Source organism: Pinus tabuliformis, chromosome J (assembly GCF_031772625.1).
Source record: "Pinus tabuliformis cultivar Carrire ecotype Pingquan chromosome J, CPIR1, whole genome shotgun sequence".
In the NCBI taxonomy this organism is placed as follows: domain Eukaryota; kingdom Viridiplantae; phylum Streptophyta; class Pinopsida; order Pinales; family Pinaceae; genus Pinus; species Pinus tabuliformis.
In genome coordinates, this window is record NC_142295.1 from 204888051 (window position 1) to 204901315 (window position 13265).

A 13265-nucleotide genomic window follows, 5' to 3' on the forward strand; every position below is an offset into this window, starting at 1 on the left:
TATAAGAGGTTTTCATATTCATATTCTTATTTACATATTTTTATTACATATATTATTATTACTGGGTGTAACAGATGCCAAAAAAAGTTGATTTTCGGTTGTTACACTTATTGGAAAATTAAAAATTTGGCAGCGCAGGAGAATTTTCCCCTATCCCTATAATATGAGGGTTATAATCCGTGAAAATGTTGACAAATGAATCCAGTGAAGCGGGTTTGTGATATAGCCGAAGACAGTACCCATTAGCGAGTAATGGTGTCCTAGCACTATCAATGGTAACTAAATTCAAAGTCACATTGCCAAAGACTGTGTCAACTTCATAAGGACCTAGCCACCTGGTGCAGAGCTTCCCCTTGAAATACTTGAATCTCGAATCATATAATAGAGCCCAATCTCCTTTTTGAAACTTCTTCTTTTTAATGAATCTATCGTGCCACTTATCCCTTTGTTTATGAATTGTGTTTTTTTGCTAAATAGAAGATAGCCTCTTCTCATCTAGCTCATTGAGTTGATTCAATCATTTCTTCTATACTGTTGCCAGATCCAAGTTCACCTATAGAATTGTTCTTAATGTATTGATTTCAAACTCTATAGGAAATAAAGGATTTTTTCCATACACTAATTCATATGGTGAGAATCATGTAGTATTCCTCCATGTAGTCCTGTATGCCCACAACACCTCTGGAAGTTTATCAACCCAATTCCTTTGATGGATGGCCACAATCTTGGTAAGAATTCCCTCAATAACCTTGTTGGTGCTCTCCACTTGGCCATTCACTTGTGGATGATAAGGTGAAGTAATCCTATGACATATTTTGTATTTTTCAACTAGCTTCTGAATCAAATGAGATGTGAATTGGGGGCCTCCATATATCACTATTTATCTGGGTATCCCAAAAAATTTCTTCAAACAAAAAGTCTGAAACAACCTTCTTTGTAGCTTTGGTCAATGCTTTCGCCTCGAAGCACTTTGTGACATAATATGTGCAGACGAGGATGTAGGACTTTTTCTAGGACGAAGGGTTAATTGGTCCTACAAAATAAAGGGCCCATTTCTCAATTAGCTCTAAAACTACTTGAGGTCATAATTGAATCTCATCTGAATGGAGCGGCTGACCCATTCTCTGGCAGCTGTCACATTCCTTCACAAATTTCTTAGCATCCTGAAATATTGTGGACCAATAGTATCCTGTTGAGAGCACCTTATATCCTGTCCTCTTATCTGAAAAGTGTCCTCCAAAAGGTTCCTCATGACAAGCTCTAAGGATATAAAATATTTCATCCTCCCTCACACAATGCCTAATCTGATGATTTGGCCTAGTGTGATAAAGATTTCCCTAAATCCAAGAATATCTAGCACTTTGCTGGACAATTATTTTTTTTCTCTGGAGGATAGGTATTGTAGAAATATTCCTGCAGCAAGATAATTAGTTATGTCTGCATACCATGGTGAGTGAGTTGAAATAGAAGAAAGGTGTTCATCTGGAAAATAATCTTCAATAGGCATGCATTCATCACCAATAGTTAGCCTAGAAGGAAAATCAACCACTACATTATCCTTCCCAGGTTTATCTAGGATTTTTATATCAAATTCTTGTAACAACAATAACCACTGTGTAATCCTATAATTAGTGACTGGTTTATTCATTAAAAATTGAATGACAGAGCGGTCGGTGTGTACAAACACTTGATATCCTGCAATGTAGTGTCGAAATTTGTTGATGGCATGCACTACCACAAGGAACTCTTTTTCTGTCACCGTGTGATTGAGATCAGTTGGAGTCAAGTCCTTGCTTATGTAATATATAGAATACGAATTTCTGTCCTCTAGCTAGCCCAATACAACTCCCATAGTAGTGTCATATGCATCTATAGCTATGTGAAACGACAGACTCTAGTTTGGTCCTTGCAAAATAGGAGTTGTTGATACACAGTTCTTTAATTCCATAAAGGCTTGCTCACACTTCCCTGTCCATACAAATTCCACATCTTTCGTAAGTAAGGAGAATAAAGGAGATGCAATCTTTGAAATTTTTTCTATAAACCTCCTATAGTACCCTGCATGACCCAAAAAACTATGTACCTCTTTCTATGTCTTGGGAATTGGGATTTTCAAGATTACCTCTATCTTAGCAGGGTCTACTTTAATCTTGTCAGCAGAAATAAGATGTCCCAGCACAATCCCTTCATTCATCATCATGTGACACTTTACAGTACTCAAAGAAACATTAGTCTGCACACATCATTCTAATACTTTTTTTAAATTAACTAATGTTGTTTCAAAGGCATCACCGTAAGGTGTAAAGTCATCCATGAAGATTTCTAGACAGTCATTCAACAGATCCAAGAAAATTCCCAATATTTCCCTTTGGAAAGTTGCTGGTACATTACAGAGTCCAAAAGGAAGAACCCTGTATGCGAAGGTTCCCCAAGGGAAGGTAAAGGTTGTTTTATCTTGATCTTCCGGGGAAATTTGTATTGGTGTAACCACTAAACCCATCCAAAAATGAAAAAAAAATCTTCCCGGACAGGGTATCAAGGACCTGATCTATGAATGGAAAAGGGAAATGGTCCTTTTGGGTGGCTTTGTTGAGTTCTCTATAATCTACACAAACTCTCCACTTGCCATTCTTTTTAGGGACAATGACAAGTGGGGATACCCATTGACTATCAGAAATTGGATAAATGAAGTTGGCATTTAGGAGTTTTTGTAGTTCTTCTTTCACTACCTCCTTTAGTGCAGGGTTCATACGTCATTGCGGTTGTCTAACTGGATTATAACCATCCTTTAAATAGATGTGGTGAGTGCACAGGCTAGGATGGATCCCTTTCATGTATGTATAATCCCATGCAAACGCCTTTTTGTACTTCTGTAACAGTTGTAACAGCAATATGTTCTTCTCAGTAGTCAGGTTTGGATTGACATTTAGATATTTACCTAGTTATATTTCAACGGAGTGGTCTTCATCTATTCAAAGCTCAGATCTTCTACAACATATTCCTCCCTCGAGTACTCAATAGAGGTAGCATAAAGTAAATTACTAATAAAACCATTTATGATATCATCTTTTGTCTCATACTTGAAGTGCTGGGTTTTTCTGAGGGTGAGAAGTGGTTGTGAGTAATCTAATTCGGGTTCGAATTCATCCCAAAATGGGTTTCTTGAATCCATACTTGGTTTTCTTGGGGATAGAGACTAAGGTTCTTTGTGGCCTGGCCATCTGAAATTATCATAAACCCAGACCTTTATCCTACGAATGTGTCTGAAGTGGCTAGACAAGTTCTCCCTAGAATCAAAGGATTCCCCCCCATGTTTGATTTATTTTATAAAATGAGGAAGTCAGTTGGATGTCTCCAAGAATCCACTGTGATCACTACATCTTCTAACACCCCCTCAAGTTTGACATGGGACCTGTTTGCTAATTCCAACACCGTAGGTGTGTGTCTTAGTCTGTGTAACCCCAAGGTGGTGAAGAGATCCTTAGTCATTACATTAATGGTTGCCCCTAAATCAATCAATGTATTGGTAATGGGCTTGTCATCGATGTAAATAGTGACCGTGGGATTTCCTGGATCATTATATTTGGTTAAGAGAGGCTGATCAGTCATCAATTCGGACAACTTTCCCATCACATGAATAGTAGTGGGGTCCTTAGGCTTCCTCCCAAGATTTTTAACACACATATCTCTTACTATTTTTGCATAAATAGGTACATCTTTAATAGCCTGCAGTAGAGGAATCTGTATGTGTAAATTTTTTAACTCCCTAAGGAAATCAGATTCTGGTTGTGAAGTCATCCCGTCTTCGGCCCATATTTGGGGATACGGAGGATCCCTAGTTATCATAGTCGAGTCAGTTGTTACGGTGTATCATCTTTACTCGAATTGGTTGTTACAGTCGCAACAATCCTTTCCGAGTTAGTTGTTACAAGTGTGACAACATCTTCAATCTGTGGTATCTTCTCTAGATGACTCACACTCTTCGTCAGTGATAATAGGAAAGTGTTTTGGGTTAATCACTTTCCCTGACTGAAGATGAATTTCATTACATTTGAGAGGAGTGACATAATAATTCTGAAAGGTATTCGACGCCTCAATGTTCTGGACTCCCTTATTTTTTGGGTTAGGGTTAGGTTGCACATGTAATTGGGGTCGTATAGGAGGTGTAACAATAGGTGTTTGAAGAGGTGGTAGCTGTAATTGTTGTTGCATTGGTATTGCAGGAGGGGCTGGACCTAGGGAATTTCCTCTCCAATTCTGAGTCCAAGGATATGGTTGAGATGGAGGGTATTGGAGAGGTGGAGAGGGAGACCACTAGTTCCAAGGTGAAGGAAACTGTGCTGGAGAAGGAGTAGAATACTACCACGGGAATTGTTGAGCATTATATATATTATTCCATGGATTAAAATAAGAGAAGTCTTGATACATACTCAGAGGTCATGGTTGCCATGGTTTCATGGATCCAATGAAGTAGGAATACTGAACTTGCTTGATTCTTTGAGAACTGCTCTAGATCAAATGGCCTGTAGAATGCTCTAGATCAAAAATGTTGCACAAGTTGATGTTGTTTACTATGCATTCCTATGCTTCTCCCTGCATTTCAATCAGAACATAGATAAAGTTGTATCAGCTTCATCATGTGCTTTCTTCACTTGTGTCATTATTATTTGAGCAGGTAATGTACTGAGGAGATTGGTTTTAAGGCTTTCAAACAGATTTTTGATCTCAACTCTGGTCACACCTCTGTTTGCATATTTTTGTATTCTGACAGACCCATCCCATACCATGCGTCTTCCTCTCGATGACCCTCTTAAGCATATTAGGCAGAGCTTTATTATCTCATCAAATTATTCCTGATATGTCTCCCTTTCCTAGTAGATTCAGGGTATCAAGGCAATCATCTCTCATTCCCCTTATGAATACGGTTTTCAAGATTTCCGGATCTAAATCACTATGTTTAGATCTCTGTAAGTTATAATGAAATCTTTCCACATAATCCTCCAAGCTTTCTTCCTTCTCTTGTGTCATCGTGAATATTTCTTCCCTCGGGTCCCTGGTCCGACAATAGTCTTGATACTTGGATATGAATGTAGCTTTCATGTCATCCCATGTCTAAATATTAGTAGAGCCTAGTCCCATAAACCATCTCAATGCTGGTCCTTTTAGAGTATCAAGGAACAATTTCAGCTTTTGAGCATCTAAAGTATAATCATAGCTCCTACGCAAGACATCAAATTCAAACAAGAAGGTGTCAGGGTCTTTTACACTTATTCCTTGAAAAGATGGAAGAGCTGACAAAGGAATGATTTTCATGGGATCCTCACCCCTTATATCATCTATTGGGAAATCAAAGGTGGTAATGGTGGCATTTTTTTTGTTTTTGTTATTTTTATTGTTGTCCCCCATTTTTGATCCTCCTATCTCTTATTGTGATGAGTCTCCTTCTTCAGATTGTTTAGATGACTGTCCTGTGGGTGAAGATTCATGAGATGATAGCTCAGGCTACTCCGGGGCTGGTTGTTTCACCACGCTTCCCGAATCTGGATATTGATAAGTAAATGAATGCTCTTCTGATTCAGGCCCTTGGTGTTCCCCACTGAGTTCCCCTAGTCCCTCAAACCTAAGGTCCTGACCACTAGTTTCCCCCTGTTGTTCTTGAATTGAGTCTACGGTTTTGGGAGTGGGTACACTAGTTTGAGGATGATGAGGTCCGGAGACAGAGGAACCAGATGCTTATGGCCTTACTATGGGGGTAACAACTTTTTTTGGCCCTGTTTTTCTTGTATCCCTCTATGAGTTTGATTGTTCTTTCTCTATTTTTGAGATTATCTCTTGAATAAATGTTTTTCTCCCCAAATTTGCGCTCTTCTTGTTCCTTTTATGACCCATTTTTCCTGTGATTTATTAGAGTGGTTGTGTTTTTGGTATCTCTACTACTCCTACACCTTACACATGGACCCTATGTGTATTTATTTCACACCATAAGTGTCTCAACTTCTACAGTGGTGAGCCCACTCAGATATATTAGAGCGATGCGCAGGTTCTTACCTCTCATCTTACTCTCCAAGGCCTGTAAAGCTGAAAACACGTCTAAAGAAAATCCAAAAATTTCACACACCCTAAGTGTCCTAATGATCACAGTGGTGAGCCCACCTAGGTATGTTAGAGTGATGTGCAGGTTCTTACCTCTTATCTTACCGCCCAACACTTGTGCACTAGAAACACTATATTAATGAAATACACTTGGTTGACTGTGTCGTCAACTACCTTCCCCAACATCGACACCAAAATGTTGTGCTAGTTTAATTATTGTTTCATTAACTAAATCAAAACCATTTATTTTTCAACCAGGGTAGGTCTATTTATTTCAAAGGTGTCTGCACTCTCTGTGCTGATACATAACAACTAAGGATAGAAATAAAGAACGAAAATAAATGTGGTTGAAGCCAATTGCAGATTTTAAACACTCATGCAGAAATCAAAAATCATTCTACAGGAATGAAATCACACTTCATTGTTTACCAAGAAAAGGGCATGCCATACACAATATAAATGATTGAACCAACTAATCAAATATTACAACTTAAATCAATCTTGTTTAACAACATATCATAAATCTGAAAAACAGAAGAAAATCTGCTCTTTGAATTATACAACGACAACAATAACTTCACACTTACGAAAAAGAAATAATTAATCTACCGTTACAACTACTACTGCATTCCCTTCTAAAGAGGAGGGCCCTTCCTCCCTAGCAGGGCGCGGGGATGAAATAAGAACTAGTTAGGAATTCAACACAGAATCTGTAAAAGCATCACCAATGATGTTCTTGTATTAAAATAACTATGAATTACATAATCAAAATGACGGTACTATCTTGTGTTTCTTGTTCCCTTCATGGAACTAAATCCTTTTATAAAGTTTACATGCCCAAAATAGGGAATAGATTAGTCATGAGAATCTTACGATTCTCATGTTGATTGATATTAAAAGAAAATAGAAATTGTTACAATTGGTTTCTAAATACAAGGCCTATTCAAGTTACATCATTTTCTAAAATCATAACTGCCTAGATTCTTTAACTGCCCACAGGTAATTCATGCTTCTCGACAGTTGTCTTGTGGAATAGTACCCACGATATTTGACAATTGCGGTGTAACAACATATCTCGGTGTAACAAAAACTTGAGGTGTAACAACAATGAACTGTAACAAAAAATCATGAAAACATATTTGTGAATTAACAACACCGCTGTCCATCCTTTGGCGTTGAATTCATGGGAAGCACCTGAAAGAAAAAGAGCCAAAGAACTTCTTCCACACTTACCCTGGTTAGCCATAAAAAAGATATTACTTGATTCATATTTAACAAAAATGGAAAAATACTATGTCACAACAAGAGTTGCTTCTTATAACCAACAAAAGCGATAATTAGGATGTAAAGCTTGCGGGTTCAAAGGTAAAATGGTCAAAAATGGGGGAAAGAGGTATCTAAAATATGCCCAAAAGTTGCACCCAACAAACACCTCCCAAAAGGATATTATAAAATACATTTACAAGAGAAAGGAAATACAATTTACAATAGAAAGACATACAATATAAAATACAATATACATATAAACATTTACTAAAACAATCTACAATATAAAGACATATAATCAGTAACTTACTAATGGATGATATTCAAGTCCCCCTTTAGTGTGTCCATAGTCTCTACAATGCTTTTTAGCTGATTTTATTAGAATTCTCCTTGGCCTCAATCTCTTGCAATTTATACAAGGGAAATAACATCTTCAATCCTCAGAAGCCCCCAATATCGATCCCACATATCATGGGTCTCCTTGAAGAATGTTATGGGACATTTTGTGTCACCAAACTTTGAGTGATGATTTTGTTTAAAAATTAACCACAAAATAAGCCTACAACCTTTTAAAACAATCACAACTAATATATATAGCAACTGTGTCAAAGTTACACGTTGTTTGGGCCTCTAGTGTGTGTGTGTGTGTGTGTCTATATATATATATATATATATATATATATATATATATATATTAATATAAATATTAATATATTATTGATATTAATATTGATATATATTAATTATAATATATAATTATAATTATAATATTAATGTTATATTTATGATAATTAGTTAAATTAACGTAAAGTGGTCCCATATTAGATGTTGTCAACAAAAAAAGGTCATTAATGGTGGAATTGAACGTCATGCAATGGTTAATTACCATTTGTTGGATATTGGACAACACATTTTTGTATTGGATAAAATGTCATATATTCGACGGTAAAAGAACTCCCATCGGATATTCAATGATGGTAAGGATTATAAAAAAAAATATTAGATATTCGATGACCATTGGGATTTAAAAACAAAAAAACAAAAAATGCATTTCACTTCCAACACTTTTTTTGATTACATCTGTTTTGTCGAATTCCGCCTTGACAATTTCTGCCCAAATGTAGTACTGATGCAAAGAGAATTACAAAACTAGGAAGAGTCGAGAAGTTTTGTGCAAGATCTATCAATTAGCAAGAATAACCCCTTTCCATTGTCATCCCACAATGCATTCTAAAATTCCTCATTTGCAAAGGTAGGGTTGGGATAAAAAATTTCGTAGCAGTTACTGTCATTTTTTGCCTCACCATTTCCCGTCTCGAAGTAATTACCCCAAATTTTTTTTCTTGTTGAGCACCTTTTAAAAAAATTGGGACAAATCCACAATACACATATGCATATGGGCCCCCCATTCCACTTAACATTTCGAGTTATTTCATTGGCTCTTGGTTTCTTCACTTTACACATCACCCTAGAGATATTAAGTTTATTGACTTTTCAGTTATGAATAAGGTTGATATCCTTAAGCATTTCTCAAAATTTTGATGCTTAATGCGATTTTAAAGTTGTGTGTCCCTTAGGGATTACTAGTTTAAAGTTTTGGACTAATTGATGTAAGGGTGCCCAAGAAGAGAAAAAGAAACAATATTTAGGGATCGACTTTACAAACATCTAAGATAGTTCGTAAAGATGGATAATCAAATGTTAGGGAGAAAGTGGGGAATTACTACTACAAATTCAGGTGCTTAAATAGCCATAGGGGTCATAAACAAGGGAGTGGGACCAAGAACTTATTCAGGATCATTTATTCTTCTTTTCCATATTAATTTTTTTTCCTCTTGCTTGGGGATAGAGTGAAAAATGGAATCCCCTTCCGTTTGGTGTGATTTTAGGAGTACCATAGGTCCAACTACTGAAATTTCCACCTCAGACTTCCATTGATTAGTACCATTCTTATTTCACACTTGTACTTTCTCAAATTGTAGTTTCTTAGTGGTCCTATCATAACCAATATTTTGCATGGTCAAAGGCTGGTCTTCAAATGTGACCACCACTTCAACAACAATTTTTTCAACTTGTTTTTGGGTCTCAACCATGTACGATACCACCTAGTATGGAGCATTGGAATTGTCCACTTCCATATATGTGGGTCCTTCGATATGATGGGACCCTTTCTTAATGAAAAATTTACTTTTAGATGAAGTAACAATGTGGGATCTTTCTAAGGTAATTTGAGGGGGTGGTTCCTCTCCATCACATTCATCAGAATGTCATTCATTACTCTGTCCTCAATTTTAATAGTATCTTTTATTCTTTGAGTCAAGTAAAAATCCTGACCTTTTTTTGGAGTACTCAATACTAGTAGACTTATTTACTCTTTCCTTAATTCTCCCTCTAGTACCAATTCTTATTTCTGTAACTATATCATCAATAGGTGTGGGTGTCTTGTTTTCCTCAAATGGGCTAGTGTGACTTTATCTTCTTTCTTTGGCAATTTTGGTGAATATATTTCCATATATAACCAACACCAATTGTCTAAAAAATTGCCTTTAGATTGAAATCCTTAAATGGATTCGGCCATAAACAAATTAAAGGGATTCAATAACTCATAAAATTATGCAAGTGAGTATAATTCTTGATAGTAATCTCTCCAATAGTAAATGGTAGTGTTATAAAATACTTATTATTTCTCTCAAATAAAATTAACGAGGGGTGATATTGTCTAAAAACCTCAGTAACAAAATATATGTCCAGAATAAACTAGGTAGTAACAAAGTTTTATCTTAATACCCACACAATATAATGAAAGTATGTTCTTCCTCTTCTCCATGTATCTCATTTCTCCATTTGAACTTTTGGGCTTCCAAATATATTATCTTGGGTTCTTGCCATGTTACTAGATGGATGAATTATTTGACAAACATGTCTTGAAGTTGGAAAAAAAGGAAGGGTGCCTTATGCCACCAAATAATAGGGTACCATAATTGCATTGGTTCTATCCCAGGATTAAGATTAATATTGTGGGGTAGTTCATGTAATGAATTGCAAGAAACAATGACCATTATCAGGTAGGTTATCATAAAGAATCTTTGGGTCTCGAATAAATTGACTATTGAAAGAAAATCTCATTTGAAATGACTTCTTCCCAATCAAATATGACATCCTTTTTGAAATAAAAAGATGTACAAAAATACCTAGGCATGTTAGCAATAGTTTCATGTCCCATGACTCAGGAGAATAACTAGGAGAAATCTTTATAAGACATAGCGAGTATAGAGGTATCGATAAAAAAAGGTTATATGGTACTTATGTAGAATGTGTTAGTGTCAGTCTTTGCAGCCCTCCATCAGTGATCAATAGCTCTTTGCATATGCATAGTTAGGTGTCTCATTCAGTGTCAATTTTGCATCTCATTAGGCATGCCATAACACTGAATGGAGGAGCCGGTCTTTGTTCCCTTCTCGGCTTTGCTGGATCAGGTCATACAACAATGTAATTGAGTCATGCTTGTTCTTGTTTTTGTCTTGAGGTCCCATGGTATTAGGTCTAGGGTTTTGAGTCAAAATCACTGCAAGGTCATGAGTTCAAGTTCAGTGAGTGCCCAGCAAGCCAGAAGGAGGTATGTACATATGTTTCACTATTATTTTCATCAGTTACAGCTCATTTTATGCCTTGGATTTAAAAAATTTTAAGTCCAAGGTCATGTCAAATTTGTAAAAATAAAGAAATTTTCAAAAGTTTGCAAAAGTGCCAGCAACAGCCCTGGTTCCTTCACTACAGTCCATCAGATGGTCAACTTGCAAAAAGAACGGAGTCAAACGCGTCAAAAGGCTCATTTCAGGACAAAAAGACTCTAAAACAGTGTTAAAAAAGAATGTCAAAGTGGAAACATTATAAAGTGGGTTTTTGAGTTAAATTTTTTCAAATGAAAGCATATAAAGGTAAATTCCCTCTTTGAAGACCCTCATTGTGCATTTGGGAGCAAGAAATTACAAGGAGAGAAGCAAGAGAGCGATCTGGGCAATTTGCAGCAAATTCTGGGCTTTCTGAGGGTGCGCGACCATTCCAGGGTGGTGCGCGACCATTTGGTCTACCTGCACAAAAACTCACCCAAACTTCAATTTTCTTTCAAATTTGCTCGGATTTCTTCAAGGTATGCTTCCCTTATGATGTTTATAATCATGCCATGGATGAATAAGGAGGGTTATGGTCATTTTATCATGCAAGAAATTAATGAAAAATAGGTTAAGTGACTTGATGTCTTTGCAAGCTTATGTTAGGTTGTATTGTTTGTTTTTCAAGGTAATTTTTCCTTTATTCCCTTCCATTAGTTTCCCATTATAAATTCACATGTGTTAGAGTGTCATTTTCATTGATCTCATTTGCAAATTAATGCTAGACCCCATCCCAATTTCCTAAAAACCCTAACCCCTCCTAAACCCTATTTCAAATCCTAATTTCTCCCATGCATCCTACTCAAACCCTAACACTTTGTCACACAGCAAATTTATGTATAGAAAACACAGCAAAATGAAGCTCGGATTTCTTCAAGGTATGCTTCCCTTATGATGTTTATAATCATGCCATGGATGAATAAGGAAGGTTATGGTCATTTTATCATGCAAGAAATTAATGAAAAATAGGTTAAGTGACTTGATGTCTTTGCAAGCTTATGTTAGGTTGTATTGTTTGTTTTTCAAGGTAATTTTTCCTTTATTCCCTTCCATTAGTTTCCCATTATAAATTCACATGTGTTAGAGTGTCATTTTCATTGATCTCATTTGCAAATTAATGCTAGACCCCATCCCAATTTCCTAAAAACCCTAACCCCTCCTAAACCCTATTTCAAATCCTAATTTCTCCCATGCATCCTACTCAAACCCTAACACTTTGTCACACAGCAAATTTATGTATAGAAAACACAGCAAAATGAAAAAGGAATATGATGGCAAATGCATGCATATGAATATCACAAAAAACAGAGTAATATCACTATGCATAGCCTAGACAAGACAAGAGCAAAAGAGACATATTGCTGTGTAAAAATCAGAGGCAAGGTAACTAGGTGGCTGTCATGACAAAGTTAACAATATACAGCTGTACATGTTGTCAAAATGAACATTTTGTTGTGCTAAGGTTTGCATAAGAACATGGTATATTTCCCTAACCTCAAACTCTGTTTTCCTACCCTTCCCTTCATTAAAACCCTAATTCAATTGCTTATCCTTTCCCTAAAAATCCCAGTGCAATTGAAATCCCTCTTCCCTTTTGTCAACATGTAAATGAAGCTTTATTTCCCCTATGACAAAAAGCATTCATGAAGCTGCAAGTATTGTTTAAAGACCTGCTGTTATAGAGTATGGTTGGCAAAGGATTGTTAATGTATTTCCTAGTCCCAAAATCTAATTTCCTTTCTCCATCTATCTCCCTAAATCCCTTTCATGCCATTCATCTCTTTTCCCTTTCAAAATCTGTCATATAAACCCTTCCCCTCCCCTATGATCAATACAAGCAAAACCTATTTTTCCCTTAGCATCCAAAGTCATTTTAAAATGTTGGAAAAACAGAGTAAAGTACATTCAAAGACAAAATTAAAAGAGCAGCCTGTTGATTGTTCATGATTGATGTTACCTTATATCCCTATGATCAATGCTCTCATTCCCTCCATCATGAAAATTTATATTGTCCTTTCCCTTGGTGATCATAACACAGTTTCCCTAAATAAAGTATTGATTTGCAAATGGTGAGAGATGGAATGACATGTTTAGCATTATGTGATGTTTTCCTTCAAAATTCCCTGCTTATATATATTTTTCCCTTTCCTATATGTAAATTCCCTCCCCTAACATATCCCTGATGATGTTTCCCCTTGAAAACAACATACCTCACAGCATTTTGCAGGCAGGGCA